Genomic DNA, 25085 nt, shown 5'->3' on the forward strand with positions numbered 1-25085 from the left:
AAAAATAGATACAAAGTAAACCTGTAAACATCAAGTGGAAACCCCAATCGAACTGACTTGTAATTCCAACTCCTTTGACTTCACGGCCAGTGAAAATAACTCAAGACTCTTACGCCAGTAATATTAAGTTGTCTAAATAATTATTTTTTAAAAAAGCATCCCCCCTCCCAATCCAGTGAAAGGTTCCACTACCAGTTAAAATAATGGGCGCATGTTCCAATTCGCCCTCTGCGCCTTTTATTAATCAAACTATAACAGCGCTCGACATTTTTTTTCCCAAGACAGCCACGACAGCGAAAAAAAAGTTAAACGTCCGTCACATTGCCCTCCGCAAAAAAAAACACATCATTCCTCTGATAAAGGCTTCGCGTGTCCCTGCAAACCAGTCCAACAGCCACGTTACGGGCTCCTGTCAAATCAATCCACTTTCCTTTACCTCAATCGCACCGTTTACTTCATTTTATCGTTCGATCCGCTCTCAGTGATCCAGAAGCCTTCTTCACATGTCGACAAGATCAGGTCTGTCATGTTGCAGTGGCTTGTTTTGTGTGTGTGTGCGTGTGTATATATAAATGAGAGAGAGAGACAGGGATGTACAAGGTTACAAGAAGTGGAATCTGTTGCAGCGTCCACACGCTCCTTGCTCCCTCGGTAAACGCGTCTCAGATACAATGCGAGTTGGGCTGGATCGCTGCAGCTGCTGGAATCCGATGCTAGAGGCTCTCTAGCTCCACTCCAATTCGACCAAAAAAAAAGACGGACTTTTTTTTAAACAACCGAATTGCACCATCAACTCCTTCTCACTAAACACGTACACGACTTTCTCTCTCTCTCTCTCTCTCTCGGTTCCGTGGCAATGATTGAAATCGGTCACAAAAGAAACAACCCCCTCCCTTCTCCCCTCCCTCCGCTTCTACCTCCCAGACGTTGCGGGGAAGAAAAATATATCGCCGTTTTGCTACTTACTAACCCATATCCAGCGTCGAGAACCTGAGCCCTCAACTCGTCCTAAAGCTGCCGAGCTCCTGGAAACGGCATAATCGGATCGGATCGGATTCGATCTGTCAACTCGAGAACAGCCTCCTCCCCCAAAACCACCCCCCACCCCCTTCTCTGGGCTCCTGAGCCTGAACAGGGAGCAAAAGATGGCGCTGAGGAAGTGCACTGAGGAATGGGCTGTTTGGGATATTCGATCTGTGAACAAACCGCCTCCCCCCCCCCCCCCTCTATACCGCTCCACTCCAGCCCTGATCGACCTGCTCTCTCTGCGTGTTCGTGTGTGTCTGTGTCTGCCTGCCTCCCTGTGTGTGTGTGTGTGTGTGTAGAGGGCTGCCTCCGAGCAAAGCACTTGTCGAGGCTGGCGCTTTCAGCGGCTGTGGCTGTGGGAGCGGGGCTCCGCTGTTTGAGGGGAGGTGGGCAAAGCGACAGGCAAGGAGACAGAGAGAGGCAGGGAGAGGGAGAGGCAGGGAGAGAGAGGGAGACAGAGAGAGAGAGACAGGGAGACACAGAGAGCGAGGGAGACAGACAGACACAGGGAGACAGACAGAGAAAGAGAGAGAGGCAGGGAGAGAGATGCTGGGAGAATGACAGACAGAGAGACGGAGACAGAGAGAGAGTGGGAGAGAGAGAGGCAGGGAGACAGAGAGAGAGAGAGACAGGGAGACAGAGAGAGAGGGACAGAGAGAGAGAGGCAGAGAGACATAGAGAGAGAGAGGGACAGGGAGAGAGAGAGGCAGAGAGACGGAGACACAGAGAGAGGCAGGGGGAGACAGACAGAGAGAGAGACATAGAGAGAGGGGCAGAGAGAGAGAGAGGTAGGGAGACAGAGAGAGAGAGGAGGGCTGGAAGACAGAGAAAGACGCAGAGAGACAGACAGACAGAGAGAGACACAGGGAGACAGACAGAGAGAGATGCAGGGAGACAGAGAGAGAGAGATGCAGGGAGACAGAGAGAGAGGCAGGGAGGGAGACAGTGAGAGAGAGACGGGGAGACAGAGAGAGAGAGAGGCAGGGAGACAGAGAGAGAGGGAGACAGACAGAGAGAGAGAGGTAGGGAGACAGAGAGAGAGAGACGCAGGGAGACAGACAGAGGGAAAGAGAGGCAGGGAGAGAGAGGGAGACAGAGAGAGAGGCAGAGGGACAGAAAGAGCGAGGGAGACAGAGAGGGAAAGAGAGAGGCAGGGAGACAGAGAGAGAGGCAGGGAGACAGAAAGAGAGACAGGGAGACAGACAGAGAGGGGGACAGAGAGAGAGAGAGACAGAGAGACAGGGAGACAGACAGAGAGAGAGGCAGGGAGACAGAGAGAGAGATGGAGACAGAGAGAGAGAGGCAGGGAGACAGAGAGAGAGAGAAACAGGGAGACAGACAGAGGGAGAGGGAGACAGACAGAGAGAGATGAGACAGAGAGGGAGAGAGAGACAGACACAGAGAGACAGGGAGACAGAGAGAGAGGAAGAGAGACAGGGAGACAGAGAGAGAGACAGACGCAGGGAGACAGACGGAGAGAGAGAGAGATGCAGGGAGAATGACAGAGAGATAGGGAGACAGACAGAAAGAGGGAGAGAGAGAGACAGAGAGGGAGAGAGAGAGACAGGGAGACAGACAGAGAGAGAGAGGAAGAGAGACAGGGAGACAGAGAGAGAGACAGATGCAGGGAGACAGACAGAGATAGAGACTGGGAGAGAGAGAGAGACGCAGGGAGAATGACAGAGAGAGAGGGAGATAGAGAGAGAGACAGGGAGACAGACAGAGAGAGAGAGAGGCAGGGAGACAGAGAGAGAGAGGCAGGGAGACAGAGAGAGGCAGAGAGACATAGAGAGAGAGAGAGCGAGAGGGACAGGGAGAGAGAGGCAGAGAGAGAGAGGCAGGGAGACAGCGAGAGAGGGACAGGGAGAGAGAGAGAGGGACAGGGAGACAGACAGAGAGAGGCAGAGAGACATAGAGAGACAGAGGGACAGAGAGAGAGAGAGAGACGCAGGTTGACAGACAGACAGAGACGCAGGGAGACAGAGAGAGAAAGACAGGGAGACTGAGAGTGAGAGATGCAGGGAGACAGACAGAGAAAGAGAGAGAGGCAGGGAGACAGTTAGAGAGAGAGAGAGAGGCAGGGAGACAGACAGAGAGAGAGGCAGAGAGAGAGAGGCAGGGACAGAGAGAGAGGCAGAGACAGGGAGACAGAGAGAGGGAGGGAGACAGAGAGAGAGAGATGCAGGGAGACAGACAGAAAGGGAGAGAGGCAGGGAGACAGAGAGAGACAGAGAGAGAGAGAGTGGCAGGGAGACAGACAGAGAGAGGCAGAGAGAGAGAGGCAAGGAGACAGAGAGAGAGGCAGAGACAGGGAGACAGAGAGAGAGAGAGGAAGGGAGACAGAGAGAGAGAGAGAGACAGGCAGGGAGATAGAGAGAGACAGAGAGAGAGAGGCTGGGAGAGAGACAGGGAGACAGAGAGAAAGAGGCAGAGACAGGGAGACAGAGAGAGAGGCTGGGAGAGAGAGTGGCAGGCAGACAGAGAAAGAAGCAGAAACAGGGAGACAGAGAGAGAGAAAGAGGCAGGGAGAGAGAGAGGCAGAGAGACAGAGAAAGAGGCAGGGTTAGAGAGAGAAGCAGAGAGAGAGGGGGGCAGGGAGACAGAGAGAGAGAGACGCAGGGAGACAGAGAGAGAGACAGAGGGGCAGAGATACAGAGGGAGAGAGAGAGAGACACGGAGACAGAGAGAGAGACAGGGAGACAGAGAGAGGCAGGGAGACAGAGAGAGAGAACAGAGAGAGAGAGGCAGAGAGAGAGTGGCAGGGAGACAGAGAGAGACGGGCAGAGGCAGGGAGACAGAGAGAGAGAGGCAGAGAGAGAGAGTCAGGGAGACAGAGAGAGAGAAAGAGAGAGTGAGACGAGCACGGAGACAGAGAGAGTGAGAGAGAGAAAGGCAGGGGAGAGAGAGAGAGGGGCAGAGCGACAGAGGGAGAGAGAGAGGCAGGGAGACAGAGAGACGTAGGGAGACAGAGAGAGGGGCAGAGACAGAGAGAAGCAGGGAGACAGAGAGAGGGGCAGAGAGGCAGAGGGAGAGAGAGAGGCAGAGAGCGAGAGAGAGGCAGGGAGACATGAAAGAGAGAGACAGGGACACAGGGAGAGGCAGAGAGAGAGAGAGAGGCAGGGAGAGGGGCAGAGAGACAGAGGGAGAGAGAAAGGCAGAGAGCGAGAGAGAGGCAGGGAGACAGAGAAAGAGAGAGACAGGGAGAGGCAGGGAGATAGAGAGAGAGAGGCAGAGAGAGAGAGGGGCAGGGAGACAGAGAGAGAGAGGCAGGGAGAGAGAGACAGGGAGACAGAGAGAGAGAGACGGGCAGGGAGACAGAGAGAGAGAGGCAGGGAGAGAGAGACAGGGAGACAGAGAGAGAGAGACAGGCAGGGTGACAGAGAGAGAGAGGCAGGGAGACAGAGAGAGAGACAGAGGCAGAGAGAGAGTGGCAGGGAGACAGAGAGAGAGTCAGGCACAGACAAGGAGACAGAGAGAGAGCGAGACAGGCAGGGAGACAGAGAGAGTGAGAGGCAGAGAGAGAGTGGCAGGGAGACAGAGAGAGAGTCAGGCACAGACAGGGAGACAGAGAGAGAGCGAGACAGGCAGGGAGACAGAGAGAGTGAGAGGCAGAGAGAGAGACAGAGATGCAGGGAGAGAGAGAGGGGCAGAGAGAGAGAGGGGCAGGGAGACAGAGAGAGAGAGGGGCAGAGAGACAGAGGGAGAGAGAGAGGCAGAGAGAGAGAGAGAGAGGCAGGGAGACAGAGAGAGAGAGGGGCAGGGAGACAGAGAGAGAGGGGCAGAGAGACAGAGGGAGAGAGAGAGAGAAAGGCAGGGAGACTGAGAGAGAGAGAGACGCAGAGAGACAGACAGAGAAAGAGAGAGAGAGGCAGGGAGACAGACAGAGAGAGAGGCAGGGAGACAGACAGAGAGAGGGAGGCAGAGAGAGAGAGGCAGGGAGACAGAGAGAGAGGCAGAGACAGGGAGACAGAGAGAGAGAGGCAGGGAGACAGAGAGAGAGAGACGCAGGGAGACAGACAGAGAAAGAGAGAGAGAGGCAGGGAGACAGAGAGAGAGACAGGGAGACAGACAGAGAGAGAGAGGCAGGGAGACAGAGAGAGAGAGACGGGCAGGGAGATAGAGAGAGACAGAGAGAGAGAGAGGCAGAGAGAGAGAGAGAGACAGAGAGAGAAAGGCAGGGAGACAGAGAGAGAGAGGGGCAGGGAGACAGAGAAGGGAGGAGAGAGAGAGAGACAGGGAGACAGACAGAGAGGCAAGGAGGCAGAGAGAGAGAGAGGCAGGGAGACAGAGAGAGACAGGGAGACAGAGAGAGAGAGAGAGAGAGGCAGGGAGACATACAGAGAGAGAGAGGCAGGGAGACAGAGAGAGGGAGGGAGACAGAGAGAGAGAGATGCAGGGAGACAGACAGAAAGAGAGAGAAGCAGGGAGACAGAGAGAGACAGGTAGACAGACAGAGAGAGAGAGAGTGGCAGGGAGACAGACAGAGAGAGGCAGAGAGAGAGAGGCAGGGAGACAGAGAGAGAGGCAGAGACAGGGAGACAGAGAGAGGGGCAGAGAGACAGAGGGAGAGAGAGAGGCAGAGAGCGAGAGAGAGGCAGGGAGACATGAAAGAGAGAGACAGGGACACAGGGAGAGGCAGAGAGAGAGAGAGAGGCAGGGAGAGGGGCAGAGAGACAGAGGGAGAGAGAAAGGCAGAGAGCGAGAGAGAGGCAGGGAGACAGAGAAAGAGAGAGACAGGGAGAGGCAGGGAGATAGAGAGAGAGAGGCAGAGAGAGAGAGGGGCAGGGAGACAGAGAGAGAGAGGCAGGGAGAGAGAGACAGGGAGACAGAGAGAGAGAGACGGGCAGGGAGACAGAGAGAGAGAGGCAGGGAGAGAGAGACAGGGAGACAGAGAGAGAGAGACAGGCAGGGTGACAGAGAGAGAGAGGCAGGGAGACAGAGAGAGAGACAGAGGCAGAGAGAGAGTGGCAGGGAGACAGAGAGAGAGTCAGGCACAGACAAGGAGACAGAGAGAGAGCGAGACAGGCAGGGAGACAGAGAGAGTGAGAGGCAGAGAGAGAGTGGCAGGGAGACAGAGAGAGAGTCAGGCACAGACAGGGAGACAGAGAGAGAGCGAGACAGGCAGGGAGACAGAGAGAGTGAGAGGCAGAGAGAGAGACAGAGAGGCAGGGAGAGAGAGAGGGGCAGAGAGAGAGAGGGGCAGGGAGACAGAGAGAGAGAGGGGCAGAGAGACAGAGGGAGAGAGAGAGGCAGAGAGAGAGAGAGAGAGGCAGGGAGACAGAGAGAGAGAGGGGCAGGGAGACAGAGAGAGAGGGGCAGAGAGACAGAGGGAGAGAGAGAGAGGCAGGGAGACAGAGAGAGAGAAAGGCAGGGAGACTGAGAGAGAGACGCAGAGAGACAGACAGAGAAAGAGAGAGAGAGGCAGGGAGACAGACAGAGAGAGAGGCAGGGAGACAGACAGAGAGAGGGAGGCAGAGAGAGAGAGGCAGGGAGACAGAGAGAGAGGCAGAGACAGGGAGACAGAGAGAGAGAGAGAGGCAGGGAGACAGAGAGAGAGAGACGCAGGGAGACAGACAGAGAAAGAGAGAGAGAGGCAGGGAGACAGAGAGAGAGACAGGGAGACAGACAGAGAGAGAGAGGCAGGGAGACAGAGAGAGAGAGACGGGCAGGGAGATAGAGAGAGACAGAGAGAGAGAGAGGCAGAGAGAGAGAGAGAGAGACAGAGAGAGAAAGGCAGGGAGACAGAGAGAGAGAGGGGCAGGGAGACAGAGAAGGGAGGAGAGAGAGAGAGACAGGGAGACAGACAGAGAGGCAAGGAGGCAGAGAGAGAGAGAGGCAGGGAGACAGAGAGAGACAGGGAGACAGAGAGAGAGAGAGAGAGAGGCAGGGAGACATACAGAGAGAGAGAGGCAGGGAGACAGAGAGAGGGAGGGAGACAGAGAGAGAGAGAGATGCAGGGAGACAGACAGAGAGAGGGAGGCAGAGAGAGAGAGGCAGGGAGACAGAGAGAGAGGCAGAGACAGGGTGACAGAGAGAGAGAGAGAGGCAGGGAGACAGAGAGAGAGAGACGCAGGGAGACAGACAGAGAAAGAGAGAGAGAGGCAGGGAGACAGAGAGAGAGACAGGGAGACAGACAGAGAGAGAGAGGCAGGGAGACAGAGAGAGAGAGACGGGCAGGGAGATAGAGAGAGACAGAGAGAGAGAGAGGCAGAGAGAGAGAGAGAGACAGAGAGAGAAAGGCAGGGAGACAGAGAGAGAGAGGGGCAGGGAGACAGAGAAGGGAGGAGAGAGAGAGAGACAGGGAGACAGACAGAGAGGCAAGGAGGCAGAGAGAGAGAGAGGCAGGGAGACAGAGAGAGACAGGGAGACAGAGAGAGAGAGAGAGAGAGGCAGGGAGACAGAGAGAGGGAGGGAGACAGAGAGAGAGAGAGATGCAGGGAGACAGACAGAAAGAGAGAGAGGCAGGGAGACAGAGAGAGACAGGTAGACAGACAGAGAGAGAGAGTGGCAGGGAGACAGACAGAGAGAGGCAGAGAGAGAGAGGCAGGGAGACAGAGAGAGAGGCAGAGACAGGGAGACAGAGAGAGAGAGGAAGGGAGACAGAGAGAGAGAGAGAGACAGGCAGGGAGATAGAGAGAGACAGAGAGAGAGAGGCTGGGGGAGAGACAGGGAGACAGAGAGAAAGAGGCAGAGACAGGGAGACAGAGAGAGAGGCTGGGAGAGAGAGTGGCAGGCAGACAGAGAAAGAAGCAGAAACAGGGAGACAGAGAGAGAGAAAGAGGCAGGGAGAGAGAGAGGCAGAGAGACAGAGAAAGAGGCAGGGTTAGAGAGAGAAGCAGAGAGAGAGGGGGGCAGGGAGACAGAGAGAGAGAGACGCAGGGAGACAGAGAGAGAGACAGAGGGGCAGAGATACAGAGGGAGAGAGAGAGAGACACGGAGACAGAGAGAGAGTGAGTGGCAGGAAGACAGAGAGAGAGACAGGGAGACAGAGAGAGGCAGGGAGACAGAGAGGCAGGGAGACAGAGAGAGAGAACAGAGAGAGAGAGGCAGAGAGAGAGTGGCAGGGAGACAGAGAGAGACGGGCAGAGGCAGGGAGACAGAGAGAGAGAGGCAGAGAGAGAGAGTCAGGGAGACAGAGAGAGAGAAAGAGAGAGTGAGACGGGCACGGAGACAGAGAGAGTGAGAGAGAGAAAGGCAGGGGAGAGAGAGAGAGGGGCAGAGCGACAGAGGGAGAGAGAGAGGCAGGGAGACAGAGAGACGTAGGGAGACAGAGAGAGGGGCAGAGACAGAGAGAAGCAGGGAGACAGAGAGAGGGGCAGAGAGGCAGAGGGAGAGAGAGAGGCAGAGAGCGAGAGAGAGGCAGGGAGACATGAAAGAGAGAGACAGGGACACAGGGAGAGGCAGAGAGAGAGAGAGGCAGGGAGAGGGGCAGAGAGACAGAGGGAGAGAGAAAGGCAGAGAGCGAGAGAGAGGCAGGGAGACAGAGAAAGAGAGAGACAGGGAGAGGCATGGAGATAGAGAGAGAGAGGCAGAGAGAGAGAGGGGCAGGGAGACAGAGAGAGAGAGGCAGGGAGAGAGAGACAGGGAGACAGAGAGAGAGAGACGGGCAGGGAGACAGAGAGAGAGAGGCAGGGAGAGAGAGACAGGGAGACAGAGAGAGAGAGACAGGCAGGGTGACAGAGAGAGAGAGGCAGGGAGACAGAGAGAGAGACAGAGGCAGAGAGAGAGTGGCAGGGAGACAGAGAGAGAGTCAGGCACAGACAAGGAGACAGAGAGAGAGCGAGACAGGCAGGGAGACAGAGAGAGTGAGAGGCAGAGAGAGAGTGGCAGGGAGACAGAGAGAGAGTCAGGCACAGACAGGGAGACAGAGAGAGAGCGAGACAGGCAGGGAGACAGAGAGAGTGAGAGGCAGAGAGAGAGACAGAGAGGCAGGGAGAGAGAGAGGGGCAGAGAGAGAGAGGGGCAGGGAGACAGAGAGAGAGAGGGGCAGAGAGACAGAGGGAGAGAGAGAGGCAGAGAGAGAGAGAGAGAGAGGCAGGGAGACAGAGAGAGAGGGGCAGGGAGACAGAGAGGGGGAAGAGAGACAGAGGGAGAGAGAGAGAGGCAGGGAGACAGAGAGAGAGAAAGGCAGGGAGACTGAGAGAGAGAGACGCAGAGAGACAGACAGAGAAAGAGAGAGAGAGGCAGGGAGACAGACAGAGAGAGAGGCAGGGAGACAGACAGAGAGAGGGAGGCAGAGAGAGAGAGGCAGGGAGACAGAGAGAGAGGCAGAGACAGGGAGACAGAGAGAGAGAGAGAGAGGCAGGGAGACAGAGAGAGAGAGACGCAGGGAGACAGACAGAGAAAGAGAGAGAGAGGCAGGGAGACAGAGAGAGAGACAGGGAGACAGACAGAGAGAGAGAGGCAGGGAGACAGAGAGAGAGAGACGGGCAGGGAGATAGAGAGAGAGAGAGAGAGAGACAGAGAAAGAAAGGCAGGGAGACAGAGAGAGAGAGGGGCAGGGAGACAGAGAAGGGAGGAGAGAGAGAGAGACAGGGAGACAGACAGAGAGGCAAGGAGGCAGAGAGAGAGAGAGGCAGGGAGACAGAGAGAGACAGGGAGACAGAGAGAGAGAGAGAGAGAGGCAGGGAGACATACAGAGAGAGAGAGGCAGGGAGACAGACAGAGAGAAACAGGGAGACAGAGCAAGAGAGAGAGAGAGAGGCAGGAAGAGAGAGAGAGCGGCAGGGAGACACAGAGAGCGAGAGCGAGACGGGCAGGGAGACAGAGTGAGAGGCAGAGAGAGAGGCAGGGAGAGAGAGAGAGAGGGGCAGGGACACAGAGAGAGAGAGGGGCAGAGAGAGAGAGAGGCAGAGAGAGAGAGAGAGGCAGGGGAGAGAGAGACGCAGGGAGACAGAGAGAGAAGGGCAGGGAGACAGAGAGGGGGGGGTGGGAGAGAGACAGGGAGACAGACAAAGAGAGGCAGGGAGGCAGAGAGACAGACAGAGAGAGGCAGGAAGACAGAGAGAGAGAGGCACGGAGACAGACAGAAAGAAAGACAGAGAGGCAGGGAGACAGACAGAGAGAGAGACAGACAGATAGGGAGACAGAGAGAGAGAGAGATGGGGAGACAGAGCAAGAGAGAGAGAGAGGCAGGGAGACAGACAGAGAGAGAAAGACAGGGAGACAGACAGAGAGACAGGGAGACAGAGAGAGAGAGATGTGGAGACAGAGCAAGAGAGAGAGAGGCAGGAAGACAGAGAGAAAAAGGCAGGGAGACAGGCAGAGAGAGAGGCAGGGAGAGAGGCAGAGAGAGAGAGGGAGACAGATAGAGAGAGACAGAGAGAGTGAGAGAGACAGGGAGACAGGGAGAGAGAGGCATGGAGAGAGAGGGAGACAGATAGAGAGAGACAGAGAGAGTGAGAGAGACAGGGAGACAGAGAGAGAGGCAGGGAGACATACAGAGAGAGAGAGGCAGGGAGACAGACAGAGAGGGAGAGAGGCAGAGTGAGAGAGACAGAGAGAGAGACGGGGAGACAGACAGAGAGAGAGAGGCAGAGAGAAAGAGAGAGACTGGGAAACACAGAGAGAGAGAAAGACAGGGAGACAGAGAGAGAGAAACGGGGAGACAGAGCAAGAGAGAGAGAGAGGCAGGAAGACAGAGAGAGAGGCAGGCAGAGAGAGAGAGAGAGGCAGAGAGAGAAAGGCAGGGAGACAGAGAGAGAGAGGGGCAGGGAGACAGAGAAGGGAGGAGAGTGAGAGAGACAGGGAGTCAGACACAGAGAGAGAGGCAGGGAGACATACAGAGAGAGAGAGGCAGGGAGACAGACAGAGAGGGAGAGAGGCAGAGTGAGAGAGACAGAGAGAGACGGGGAGACAGACAGAGAGAGAGAGGCAGAAAGAAAGAGAGAGACTGGGAGACACAGAGAGAGAGAAAGACAGGGAGACAGAGAGAGAGAAACGGGGAGACAGAGCAAGAGAGAGAGAGAGGCAGGAAGACAGAGAGAGAGGCAGGCAGAGAGAGAGAGAGAGGCAGGGAGAGAGACAGAGAGAGAGAGAGAGAGAGACGGGGAGACAGAGCGAGAGAGAGATGGGGAGAGAGAGAGAGAGACACGGAGACAGAGAGAGAGAGAAACAGGGAGACAGAGAGATGGGGAGACAGAGAGAGAGGCAGAGAGAAAGAGAGAGGCAGGAAGACACAGAGAGAGAGAGGCAGGAGGACGGAGAGAGAGAGAGAGAGACAGGGAAACAGAGAGAGAGAGGCAGGGAGACAGACAGAGAGAGAGAGAGGCAGGGAGACAGACAGAGAGAGAGAGGCAGGAAGATGGACAGAGAGTGAGAGAGAGACAGGGAAATAGAGAGAGAGGCAGAGAGACATACAGAGAGAGAGAGAGAGAGAGGCAGAGTGAGAGAGAGGCAGGAAGACAAAGAGAGAGAGAGGCAGGAAGACTGAGAGAGAGGGGCAGGGAGACAGAGAGAGAGAAACGGGGAGAGAGAGAAACGGGGAGACAGAGCAAGAGTGAGAGAGAGGCAGTAAGACACAGAAAGAGAGAGAGGCAGGGAGACAGACAGAGAGAGACGCAGGAAGACGGAGAGAGAGAGGCAGAGAGAAAGAGAGAGGCAGGGAGACAGAGGCAGAGAGAGAGAAGGGCAGGGAAACAGACAGAGAGAGAAAGATAGGGAGACAGAGAGACAGACAGTGAGAGAAGGGGAGACAGAGAGAGAGAGATGGGGAGACAGAGCAAGAGAGAGAGGCAGGAAGACAGACAGAGAGAGAGAGGCAGGAAGACAGAGAGGCAGGGAGAGAGAGAGAGAGGGGCAGGGACACAGAGAGAGAGAGGGGCAGAGAGAGAGAGAGAGGCAGAGAGAGAGAGAGAGAGAGAGGCAGGGGACAGAGAGAGAGACGCAGGGAGACAGAGAGAGAAGGGCAGGGAGACAGAGAGGGGGGGTGGGAGAGAGACAGGGAGACAGACAGAGAGAGGCAGGGAGGCAGAGAGAGAGAGGCAGGGAGAGAGAGGTTGACGGAGAGAGAGAGAGAGACAGGGAGACAGAGAGAGGCAGGGACACATACAGAGAGAGTGAGGCAGGGAGACAGACAGAGAGGGAGAGAGGCAGAGTGAGAGAAAGAGGCAGAGAGAGAGAGAGAGAGACGGGGAGTTAGACAGACAGAGAGCGAGACAGGGAGACAGAGAGAGAGAGACAGGGAGACAGAGAGAGAGGCAGAGAGAAAGAGAGCGGCTGGGAGATAGACAGAGAGAGAAAGACAGGGAGACAGACAGAGAGAGAGACAGAGAGAGAGAAAGGCAGGAGGACGGAGAGAGAGTGAGAGAGACAGGGAGACAGAGAGAGAGAGGCAGGGAGACAGACAGAGAGGGAGAGACGGGGAGACAGAGAGAGAGAGGCAGGAAGACAGAGCGAGAGAGAGGCAGGGAGAGAGACAGAGAGAGAGAGAGAGAGACGGGGAGACAGACAGAGCGAGAGAGAGACGGGGAGACAGAGAGAGAGAGAAAAACAGGGAGACAGAGAGACGAGGAGACAGAGAGAGAGAGGCAGGGAGAAAGAGAGAGGCAGGGAGACAAACAGAGAGAGAAAGACAGGGAGACAGAGAGAGGCAGGAAGACAGAGAGAGAGAGGCACGGAGACAGACAGAAAGAAAGACAGAGAGGCAGGGAGACAGACAGAGAGAGAGACAGACAGATAGGGAGACAGAGAGAGAGAGAGACGGGGAGACAGAGCAAGAGAGAGAGAGTGGCAGGAAGACACAGAAAGAGAGAAAGACAGAGAGACAGACAGAGAGAGACGGAGACACAGAGAGAGAGACGGGGAGACAGAGCAAGAGAGAGAGAGAGGCAGGGAGACAGACAGAGAGAGAAAGACAGGGAGACAGACAGAGAGACAGGGAGACAGAGAGAGAGAGATGTGGAGACAGAGCAAGAGAGAGAGAGGCAGGAAGACAGAGAGAAAAAGGCAGGGAGACAGGCAGAGAGAGAGGCAGGGAGAGAGGCAGAGAGAGAGAGGGAGACAGATAGAGAGAGACAGAGAGAGTGAGAGAGACAGGGAGACAGGGAGAGAGAGGCATGGAGAGAGAGGGAGACAGAGAGAGACAGAGAGAGTGAGAGAGACAGGGAGACAGAGACAGAGAGAGAGGCAGGGAGACATACAGAGAGAGAGAGGCAGGGAGACAGACAGAGAGGGAGAGAGGCAGAGTGAGAGAGACAGAGAGAGAGACGGGGAGACAGACAGAGAGAGAGAGGCAGAGAGAAAGAGAGAGACTGGGAGACACAGAGAGAGAGAAAGACAGGGAGACAGAGAGAGAGAAACGGGGAGACAGAGCAAGAGAGAGAGAGAGGCAGGAAGACAGAGAGAGAGGCAGGCAGAGAGAGAGAGAGAGGCAGGGAGAGAGACAGAGAGAGAGAGAGAGAGACGGGGAGACAGACAGAGCGAGAGAGAGATGGGGAGACAGAGAGAGAGAGAGAGACACGGAGACAGAGAGAGAGAGAAACAGGGAGACAGAGAGATGGGGAGACAGAGAGAGAGGCAGAGAGAAAGAGAGAGGCAGGAAGACACAGAGAGAGAGAGGCAGGAAGACGGAGAGAGAGTGAGAGAGAGACAGGGAAACAGAGAGAGAGAGGCAGGGAGACATACAGAGAGAGAGAGAGGCAGGGAGACAGACAGAGAGAGAGAGGCAGGAGGATGGACAGAGAGTGAGAGAGAGACAGGGAAATAGAGAGAGAGGCAGAGAGACATACAGAGAGAGAGAGAGAGGCAGAGTGAGAGAGAGGCAGGAAGACAAAGAGAGAGAGAGGCAGGAAGACTGAGAGAGAGGGGCAGGGAGACAGAGAGAGAGAAACGGGGAGAGAGAGAAACGGGGAGACAGAGCAAGAGTGAGAGAGAGGCAGTAAGACACAGAAAGAGAGAGAGGCAGGGAGACAGACAGAGAGAGACGCAGGAAGACGGAGAGAGAGAGGCAGAGAGAAAGAGAGAGGCAGGGAGACAGAGGCAGAGAGAGAGAAGGGCAGGGAAACAGACAGAGAGAGAAAGATAGGGAGACAGAGAGACAGACAGTGAGAGAAGGGGAGACAGAGAGAGAGAGATGGGGAGACAGAGCAAGAGAGAGAGGCAGGAAGACAGACAGAGAGAGAAAGTCAGGGAAACAGACAGAGAGACAGGGAGACAGAGAGAGACGTGGAGACAGAGCAAGAGAGAGAGAGGCAGGAAGACAGAGAGAGAGAGGCAGGGAGACAGAGAGAGAGAGAGGGGGGGCAGGGAGAGGGAGAGAGGTAGAGAGACAGAGAGAGGGACAGGGAGACAGAGAGAGAGAGAGGCAGGAAGAGAGACAGGGAGAGAGAGAGACAGGGGCGCAGGGAGGCAGAGAGAGAGGCAGGGAGACAGAGAGAGAGAGAGAGACATGGAGACAGAGGGGCAGGGAGACAGAGAGGCAGGGGACAGAGAGACAGACAGAGAGAGAGAGAGAGACAGAGAGAGATTGAGACAGGGAGACGGAGAGCGAGAGAGACAGGGAGAGAGACGGGGAGACAGAGCGAGAGAGAGAGCGAGGCAGGGAGACAGAGAGAGAGCGAGGCAGGGAGACAGAGAGAGAGAGCGAGGCAGGGAGACAGTGAGAGAGAGAGAAGCAGGAAGGCAGAGAGAGAGAGACAGAGAGAGAGAGGCAGGGAAACAGACAGATACAGGGAAACAGAGAGGGAGAGAGAGATGCATGGAGACAGAGAGGGAGAGACGCAGTGAGACAGAGAGAGAGAGACCAGGGAGACAGAGAGAGAGAGAGGCAGGGAGACAGACAGATACAGGGAAACAGAGAGGGAGAGAGAGATGCAGGGAGACAGAAAGAGTGAGAGACGCAGGGTGACAGAGAGAGAGACAAGGAGACAGGAAGAGAGAGAGTTGCAGGGAGACAGAGAGAGAGAGAGAGAGAGGCAGGGAGACAGACAGACGAGAGAGAGAGAAAGACAGAGAGAGAGACAGGGAGACAGACAGAGAGAGAGACAGGGAGACAGACAGAAAGAGAGAGGCAGGAAGACAGACAGACAGAGAGAGAGAGAGAGGCAGGAAGATAGACAGACAGAAAGAGAGAGAGAGACAGGGAGACAGAGAGAGAGAGAGAAACGGGAAGACAGAGCAAGAGAGAGAGAGAGAGAGGCAGGGAGACAGACAGAGAGGGAGAGAGGCAGAGTGAGAGAGAGAGGCAGGAAGACAGAGAGAGAGGCAGGGAGAGAGACAGAGAGAGAGAGAGAGGCAGGAGGATGGAGAGAAAGTGAGGGAGACAGGGAGACAGAGAGAGAGGCAGGGAGACATACAGAGAGAGAGAGAGGCAGGGAGACAGACAGAGAGGGAGAAAGGCAGAGTAAGAGAGAGAGGCAGGAAGACAGAGTGAGAGAGAGGCTGGGAGAGAGACAGAGAGAGAGACGGTGAGACAGACAGAGCGAGAGCGAGACAGGGAGACAGAGAGAGAGAGAGAGAGAAACAGGGAGACAGAGAGACGGGGAGACAGAGAGAAAGAGAGAGGCAGGGAGACAAACAGAGAGAGAAAGACAGAGAGACAGACAGAGAGAGGCAGGAAGACAGAGAGAGAGAGAGGCAGGGAGACAGACAGAAAGAGAAAGACAGAGAAGCAGGGAGACAGACAGAGAGAGAGACAGTGAGACAGACAGAGAGACATTCAGGGAGACAGAGAGAGAGACAGGGAGACAGAGCAAGAGAGAGAGAGAGAGAGGCAGGAAGACGGAGAGAGAGGCAGAGAGAAAGAGAGAGAGGCAGGGAGACAAAGGCAGAGAGAGAGAGAGGCAGGGAAACAGACAGAGAGAGAGGCAGGGAAACAGACAGAGAGAGAAAGACAGGAAGACAGAGAGAGAGAGAGAGAGACGGGGAGACAGACAGAGAGAGACAGAGAGAGACAGGGAGGCAGAGCAAAAGAGAGAGAGAGGCAGGAATACAGAGAAAGAGGCATGGAGACAGACAGAGAGAGAGACGGTGAGACAGATAGAGCGAGAGCGAGACGGGGAGACAGAGAGAGAGAGAAACAGAGAGACAGAGAGAAAGAGAGAGGCAGGGAGACAAACAGAGAGAGAAAGACAGAGAGACAGACAGAGAGAGGCAGGAAGACAGAGAGAGAGAGGCAGGGAGACAGACAGAAAGAGAAAGACAGAGAGGCAGAGAGAGAGAGAGAGACAGTGAGACAGACAGAAAGAGAAAGACAGAGAGGCAGAGAGAGAGAGAGACAGTGAGACAGACATAGAGACAGACAGGGAGACAGAGAGAGAGACGGGGAGACAGAGCAAGAGAGAGAGAGAGGCAGGAAGACGGAGAGAGAGAGGCAGCGAGAAAGAGAGAGGCAGGGAGACAAAGGCAGAGAGACAGAGAGAGAGGCAGGGAAACAGACAGAGAGAGAAAGACAGGAAGACAGAGAGAGAGAGACGGGGAGACAGACAGAGAGAGACAGGCAGAGAGAGACAGGGAGACAGAGAGAGAGAGAGACAGGGAGGCAGAGCAAGAGAGAGAGAGAGGCAGGAATACAGAGAGAGAGGCAGGGAGACAGACAGAGAGAGAGAGGCAGGGAGACAGAGAGAGAGAGAGGCAAGGAGGCAGAGAGAGAGAGAGATGGGGAGACAGAGAGAGAGAGAGGCAGGAAGACAGACAGAGAGAGAGATACAGGGAGACAGAGAGAGAGAGAGACAGGGAAACAGAGAGAGAGACAGGGAGACAAACAGAAAGAGACAGGGAGACAGAGAGAGAGAGAGAAATGGGGAGACAGAGCAAGAGAGAGAGAGAGAGGTAGGGAGACACAGAGAGAGAGAGAGAGACAGGGAGGCAGAGAGAGAGAGAGACAGGGAGACAGAGAGAGAGAGACGGGGAGACAGAGAGAGAGAGAGGCAGGGAGACAGAGAGAGAGAGGTAGGGAGACAGAGAGAGAGAGACGGGGAGACAGACAGAGAGAGAGAGGCAGGGAGACAGAGAGAGAGAGAGGTAGGGAGACAGAGAGAGAGAGGCAGGGAGACACAGACAGAGAGAGGCAGGGAGAGAGAGAGAGAGAGAGGCAGGGCGGCAGCGAGGGAGAGAGGCAGGGGGAGAGAGAGACAGAGAGAGAGAGACGGGGAGACAGAGAGAGAGAAAGGCAGGAAGACAGACAGAGAGAGAGAGAGAGGCAGGGAGACAGAGAGAGAGAGTTACAGAAACGCAGGGAGGCAGAGAGAGACAGAGACGCAGGGAGACAGAGAGAGAGAGAGCCACGGAGACAGAGGGACAGGTAGACAGAGAGAGAGAGGCAGAGAGAAAGGCAGGAAGATAGAGAGAGGCAGGGAGACAGAGAGAGAGAGAGAGAGATTGAGACAGAGAGAGACAGGGAGACAGAGAGAGAGAGTGACAGGGAGAGAGATGGGGAGACAGAGCGAGAGAGAGAGCGAGGCAGGGAGACAGAGAGAGAGAGGCAGGAAGACAAAGAGAGAGAGGCAGGCAGGGAGGCGGAGAGACAGAGAGAGAGAGAGACGGGAAGACAGAGGGAGAGAGAGGCAGGGAGACAGAGAGAGAGAGATATAGGGAGATGGAGAGAGAGAGAGAGACAGGGAGACATCAAGAGAGAGAGAGACAGGGAGATAGACAGAGAGAGACAGGGAAACAGAGAGAAAGAGACGGGGAGACAGACAGACAGATAGAGACAGGGAGACAGACAGACAGAGACAGGGAGACAGAGAGAGAGGGAGAGAGACAGGGGACAGACAAACAGAGAGACAGAGACAGGGAGACAGAGAGAGAGAGAGAGACAGCGAGATAGAGAGAAGCAGGGTGACAGGCAGACAGAGAAAGGCATGGAGTCAGACCGACAGACAGTGAGAGGCAGGGAGACAAACAGACAGAAAGTAGCAGGGGGATAATCAGACAGACAGAGGTAGGGATATAGACAGACAGACAGAGAGAGATAGGGTGCTGGGAAATGGGCTCACTGCGCAAAGCACTGATAACTGCAACTGACCGCCTCCTACAAGGCCTGAGCTTGGAGGAGTTGGCCATTTCCTTGTCACTCAGCACCTATCTGTCTCTTGCCCTGGGGATGAGAGCTGCACTCAGACCCAATTCCATCCTTGTATTTTATACTAGTTTTATACTAGTTACACTCTTGTGTGTGGCGTGCGGAATGCTGCATTTTAATAGACTCCAACTTCATTTTCATCATTGTTGCTTATGTCATTTGCTCCACATCCACATGTTCTCCCTTTAATTTTGTGTTCTGTATTTTATAGACAGTATCCCCCTCTCCATTTTCCAATTGTGCAAACACTTCCTTCCCTGGGTGCCATGTTTTCCTCACTGCATCCTCATTAAAGGTGACCCGCGTGTGGGCAGCAAGTTGACAAGTTTTCCGGAGCCTGTTTCCAGCTCCAAAATGAGTGTATAGTCGGGGCAGCCAGTGTTGAAATTGCACGTGAAGTATCTGGAGTGGGTTGGGATATAGCATTTCTGAATAGATTCTCAGTTGCCGCGTTATAAGAGAAAGAACACATGCCTTCTGGTTCTGTATATCTGCGGTGAGATGGGGAGTACCAAGTGATCAAATTTGGTGACATATTGGGAAAATCATTAATCCATTTCTCTGATTCAGGTGATACCTTTTGCACTTTTCCAGAACAGTAAATTAGGGACAACATGTCAACCTTCTTTTCCCCCAAATGCCAAGGCACCACTGTGCTTCACTCTGACAGGGTGGCAGCGTTGGCGACAGCCGGTAATGTTCAGGCTGTGCCTGTCTGCTCCAGGCCAACCATATTCTTTTTCTCTCTTTTTTATTTATCTTTTTTCATCTTTCTGACACAGGGAGTGGCGTTGGCGATGACTCCTAGCTCGTTGGCCCAATGCATAGACTCCTGGAAGGGCTGTTGGGCAGCAGCTGCAGTAATGGTGGAGCAGAGACTCTTGCTTGTGATAGACCTGGAGTGTGGACTCGTTGGACAGCGGCGGATAGCTGACTGTGGCCAGAGCAGGGGCTCCTGGCTGATGTAGGCCCAGAGCAGGAACCTTGCAGAAACATGGAGCCATGTTTGGGACCCTGGACAATGAAAATGAATTCTATTTAAGTACTTGCTTTTCACTTTTTTGTACCTTAAAATAGTGACAGAACACTTTTGACTTAACCTCCTTAGATAAATGTAACAATAAATCATTCATTCATTCAATAAATATTCATTCATTCACTAGGATTGTCATAGAATTTCCTGCACTTAAAGATCAATGGCCATAACGCTGATATTTAATTTTACTTTCCTCTGTTAGTGATATAAAGGTTGGATAAGGAGTAAGAAATTATTTGGCTGGGCTGTTGAAGGTAGGAATCATGGTGAATCCTGATGAAAGCTCCAGGATTACACTCAGTGAGAGTTGACAACTTTAATCTGCATGGGTCATGCACTATCACTCTTGTGTTATATGTATTTCAGGATCTCAGATGCTGGTATTGTGTTAAATCATACTCGTCAAGCTCATATAGTGGAGATCTATCTATTCAAAACACCATGTCTAAGTGTACTTGTTGCTGACCATTTTGAGAAGTTTCACTGCAGTGTACTAAAGGATATGTTTATCAATGGCCACCATTGAAACATACTTTAGCTGCAAAGTAGAAAAAACATTTCTGTCAACGTTAATAGCATAGTTTCACTATTTTGTACTTAACTCACGTCCAAAGCTCACAACAAATTTGCCCTTAGCATTAGAGGAATCAATTGAAGAACCTGTACAACCTTTTGGCTCAACTGGTAGAAACACAAATGGCACCCATACGGCCAGATATTCTTAGAGTGTTGACTTTCAATGGCATGACCACTGCAGAATCCCAGCTATTGACATCCTAGGGACACAAGACAATAGCAAAATGGAAATGTGACTTGACTGGTAATCCAGAAGCCAAGACTAATCTGAAGGTGTTGGTTCAAAACCTGCCACAGTAACTCGTGGAATTAAATTCAAGAACTCTTGAGGCACAGTGGTCATGTCCCTATCTTTAAGCCTCAAGGCCTGGGTTCAAGTCCCACCTATTCAAGAAGTTTGAACTCATAAATTCCCTACTGTGTGAAAAGAATCTATTCGGCCCATCAGGTCTGCATTGACCCTTTGAAGACCATTCCCCCCAGACCCACACCATCCCCTTTACCATGGCCAATCTACCTAATCACATCTTTGGGCTGTGGGAGGAAACCGGAGCATCCGGTGGAAATACGAGCAAACATGGGGAGAAAATGCAAATGTCACACAGTCACCCAAGGCTGGAATCAAACCTGGGTCTCTGGCATTATGAGGCAGCAGTGCTAAATATGTATAATAACATCTCTAAACAGGTTGATTAGAAAATATTTCAAAATCTTGGAGAGTTAACATTAATCAGAAATTGAACTGGACCAGAAATGTAAACACAAGACGGTGGCTGGAAATCCTGCAGCGAGGAACACAACTCCTGACTCCCAAAGCCTGTCCATCATCTACAAGGTACAAGTTAAGAGTGTGATGGCATATTCTTCACTTGCCTGGATGGGAGAAGTTCCAAAAACACTCAAGAGTCTCCTTAGAATCCAGGACAAATTAGCTGTTTGATTGGCACCTCATCTAACACCTTCAGCATTCACTTCCTGCGCCACTGATACACAGTAATGGCAGCACTGCATATCATCTCCAAGATGCACTGCAATAACTTACCAAGGCTTTTTCCATAACACCTTTCAAGCTCATGACCTCGATCACCTAGACATATAGCAAATAGGAACAGGAGTGGGTCATTCAGCTCTTCGGGCCAGCTCCACCTTTCAGTATGCTCATCACTGATCAACTAACTTAATAGCCTGTTCCCTCTTTTACCACATACCCTTTGATCCTTGTAGCCCGAAGAACTATATCTAGCTCCCCCCTTGAAAGATTCAACGTTTTGGCCTTAACTACTTTCTGTAGCAGAGAAATCCACAGGTTCATCACTCTCTGGATAAAGAAATTCTTCTCATCTCAGTCCTAAATGTCTTTTCCTGTATCCTTACACTGTGAGCCCTGCTTCTGGACTCACTAGTCATCAGGAGCATTATTCCTGTGTTTATCTTATCTAGTTTTTATAGAATTTCATAGGTTTCTATGAGATCACTTCTCACCCATCTGAACTCCATTGAACATAATCTTAACCAATCCAATCTGTCCACATATGTCAGGCCTGCCATCCCAGGAATCATTGTACTCCCTTCACAGCCAAAAGACCAAAACCAGACACAATACTCCAGGTTCTGAAAAAGGGTCTCTTGACCCGAAACATTATCTCTGACTTTTCTCCACAGTTGCTGCCAGACCTCCTGAGATCGTCCAGCAATTTCTCTTTTTGCTCCAGATTCAGTCTCACAAGTACAAGTACAGCAACTCATCCCTGCCCCTGTTCTAATCCTGTCACTATGAAGGCCAACATACCATTTGCTGGTCTCATTGCCAGCTGCACCTGCATACTTACTTGCAGTGACTGGTGCACAAGGTCTCATTGCACTTCCCCCTTTCCCAACCTGTCACTATTCAAAGAATAATCTACCTTCCTGTTTTTGCTATCAGTGCAGATCATCTCAAATCTATTCACATTATACTCGTCTTCCATGTATTTGCCCGTTCACTCAACTTGTCAAAATCACACGGAAGCAGCTCTGCATCATTCCCAGAAGACCCCTAACACCCAACCTTGTGTTGTCTGAAGACTTGGAGATGTTATATTGTATTCCTCATCAAAATTGGGAATGTATATTGTGAACAGCTGGTGTCCAAGTACTGATCCCTGCGGTACCACGCTGGGATTGATTATCCCTCTTTCCAGAAACAAATACAGATGTTGCTGAAAAGGTTCAGCAGGTCTGGCAGCATCTGTGAAGAGAAATCAGAGTCAACATTGCAAGTCCGGTTACCCTTCCGCAGAGCTGATGGTAGCTAGGAAAATGTTGGTTTATATTCTGAAGATAGGGTGGGGGGATGGGAGTAAGGAGGAAATGATAGGTAGGGATAGAGCTCAAAGAGAGAGAAGAACAGTTTGACAGACAAAGGAGTGGATAACAATCTGGCTGGGGGGAAAAAAATAGCAGTTAATGGAGAAAATGGCCCTAAAGTTAGTGAATTTGATATTGAGTCTGGAGGGCTGCAAGATCCTCAAGTGAAAAATGAGGTGTTATTCTTCCGGATTGAGCTGAGCTTTGCTGGATCACTGCAGCAAGCCTGCTCAGGTAATCCTGCACCCATGTCTCTGTAATACCAACCAAATTGTGTTTGTTTATACCTATTTGAGTGACTAATTTATCCATTTTATTGCAAATGTTCCATGCATTAGACACAAGGCCTTAAGTCTGGTCTTCTTAAAGTCTTTTAGAAGGACAAGGCAGCAGTGACATGGGAGCACCACCACCCACAAGCTCCCCATTAAGCCACATCTTAACCTGATTTGGAACTCTATCGCTGCTCCTTCTCTGATCTGGGGTCAAAAACCTGGAACTCCCTAACAACATTGCGTATGTATCTATGTGCCAAAGACAACAGTAGTTCAAGAAAGCAGCTCAACACCACATTCTCAAGGGCAACTAGGGACAGGCAAGTAGTCCTGTCCTACCTAATGGCATTTTCTTCCCATGAATGAATAAGAACAAAGGTTAAATAATCCAAAACTTCCAGTCTTGAAAATTTGTTAAAAAATTGAAAATTCAGATTAACTAAAGTCAGGTAACTAGGGAGTATTCAAAACATCTTCATTATGGTTAAGAAAGGTATCAGAAGAGATTTTGCCAGCTGAAAGTTGGAGCCAGAGGCTTTATAGTTTGCAATGAATAGATAATAACAGCTCTTTCGAATAGAACTGAGAATATTAAGAGGAAATCTGATGGGAGAATTGATATCTATAAGTGTTAATAAAGAAAAACTATTTCCCTTCCTCTGTAAGCTAGCAAGGAGTACAAATTTAACATCATTGGCAAATAAAAATTCGCGTGCAGTGTTGTTATAGAATGTACTCCCATAAAGAATGTTGCAAGTAATTTTTTTTATTCACTTGTGAGATATGGGCATCACTGGCTGGCCAGCATTTATTGCCTGTTGCTTTTGAGAAGGTCATCATGAGCTATCTTCTTGAATGGCTGCAGTCCCTATGCTGCACAGTAAAATTCATAATCATCTTTAAAAAAGAAATCGCTGAATATTTGACAATAAGAACTTCCAAAGATTATGTGAGCACATAAAAAAAGAAACTTCTAAAAAGTGCATGTACAATAGTGCAAATGGCCTCCTTCCATGCTTGTCAAACCATTTTATTAGTTGAATGTAACCCAACTGTCAAAGATTATTTCTGCCCCTAGCACAACAACATGCAAAAAATAAGATTTTCATAGTGTGTTTATATATGAAAACATTGGGGTTTTATTTTGTCTTGGGCCGTGACATTGGAAAAGGAAGTTCAAAGAGGTAAAAATCAAGCAAAGAATATTACCAGAACAACTGTTGGCCCCTTTGGCCTTTAAATAATATTGGTGGCCAAATGGAAATAGGTTGTCCATCTGACTACCTTGGCAACATCTAAAGGTTGATTGATAAACAAATGCAAGAAAGAAACATTTGGAAAACAATGTACTTAGTTTCAGCAAAACGTTTTTTATGTACCGATTTTGTACATTGTCTCATTGTCCAACATCTTTTAAACAACTAATTATTGTTTATAAAATCATATAATTAATCTGATCTAAAACTGGTCTGATATAAAAATTATGGTGAGTTGTGTTTATCACTGTGCATATTATAAGAACAGCTACACAAATTTCCAAGAAATACTTACTCGGCAATTTTGTTATAAATTTTCAAAAACAGAAAATTATATAAGTTGAATAAGTTTAATGCTTTTAGTAGGTTTGAGCACCATACCCATCTTATTCACATTTCTGTCAATCATTCTTCTGTCCAGGGTGCATCTTAGGTACGTTTATATTACAACTGTTCACCCTAAATTTGATTTCACGGTCTGACCTGCTATCAAAACAAAGTACTGCAAGAATTTCTAAATTGAGAGTCTCACTCTTCTTTATTTTGGATGCAGTTCAGGCTTTCAAATATCATTTACACTCCAATTTTAGTATCAGTTTGTGGCAGTTTTGGCTTGGCATCAATTTTGAACTTGTGGAATGTGAATGCAACATAATTGCTTCTAAAGCACATTCATTAAGAAAATAGTTTTATACTTTACGTGGTTTTTTTATCAGGGCAGAAGTATTTTTCAGAACAGCAAAAGGCTAATAGGCGAAACAAGCCTATTCTTTTTCTTTGATTGATAATATTTGAACATGGGATTAAATGTAATCTCTACTTACATATCCAAAGGGCTAAAGATTAAAAACTTAAAATGCACAGAATGTATCAAGCTGTGCTGTGGAGCTTTGGGGTACAAAATTAAACTGAACCATAAGTAAACGAGTTCAACCATCTAGTCAGAATTTAATTCAGTCATGCAATACTAATTTGGAAATCCAGAGTTTTTGTTTTGTTGATACATGCTAAGAGTTTAAACAGGTTTTAGTGACCCACTTTCCATTAACTTTTGCCTTCTTTTACATTGCCTCAAGCACTAGGAAACATCATGGGTTATCCGTTAGAATGTAATTCTATTGCTGGACTCAGTTGCATTGTAGTTTACAGAAGTCTTTAATGGATGGTGCCATGACTTTATTGGGGTCAAAATTCCTAGTTTATTTTTCCCAAAACAAAATTAAATAGCTGTTTCCTTGGGAAACTAATAAACAATTAATAAATTTGTGTTTTGAACTTCTGTTTGCTGATAGTGGAATTTTGTTACCACGAGCAAAATATAACCGCCAATCACAACCTAAAATAATGATCTTTTAGCACTTCTCAAGCAGTTAACAAACTACTTAACTGGTATATAAATGGTATATAAATGTCAAAAGGTCTTTCAAACTATCTGCAGCATGGATCATTATAGAAACTGTCTCAACAGCAGAGAAGTTCTCAATTTGTACAATGATGTTTGCAGTGGTCGTCTTGACATTTCTGTTACAGAATGCTTTGAAAAACAGCAC

At 51.0% G+C, this 25085-nt stretch overlaps 1 protein-coding gene and 1 long non-coding RNA gene across 5 annotated transcripts in view; one reads left to right on the forward strand and one right to left on the reverse strand.

The window, feature by feature from the left end:
- Positions 1-1072, reverse strand: part of setbp1 (SET binding protein 1) — a 306474-nt gene extending 305402 nt beyond the window's left edge. The window contains exon 1 of one of the 4 annotated variants that reach the window (XM_087989586.1): positions 967-1072. The gene's annotated coding sequence lies outside the window, so the exon portion shown is untranslated. Of the gene's footprint in view, positions 1-436; positions 805-966 lie in introns of those variants that run through there. The other 3 variants (XM_087989591.1, XM_087989595.1, XM_087989585.1) reach the window with 3 other exon arrangements.
- LOC148152180 (uncharacterized) lies at positions 14-19206 on the forward strand. Its single transcript, XR_015757830.1, has 2 exons — positions 14-519; positions 18829-19206. It is a non-coding gene; the product is annotated as an uncharacterized LOC148152180 (long non-coding RNA).
- Positions 19207-25085: the final 5879 nt, after the last annotated feature.

The sequence above is a fragment of the Chiloscyllium plagiosum genome, unplaced genomic scaffold (genome assembly GCF_037043375.1).
Source record: "Chiloscyllium plagiosum isolate Xiang-an unplaced genomic scaffold, Cpla_swu_hap1 HiC_scaffold_1, whole genome shotgun sequence".
In the NCBI taxonomy this organism is placed as follows: Eukaryota; Metazoa; Chordata; class Chondrichthyes; order Orectolobiformes; family Hemiscylliidae; genus Chiloscyllium; species Chiloscyllium plagiosum.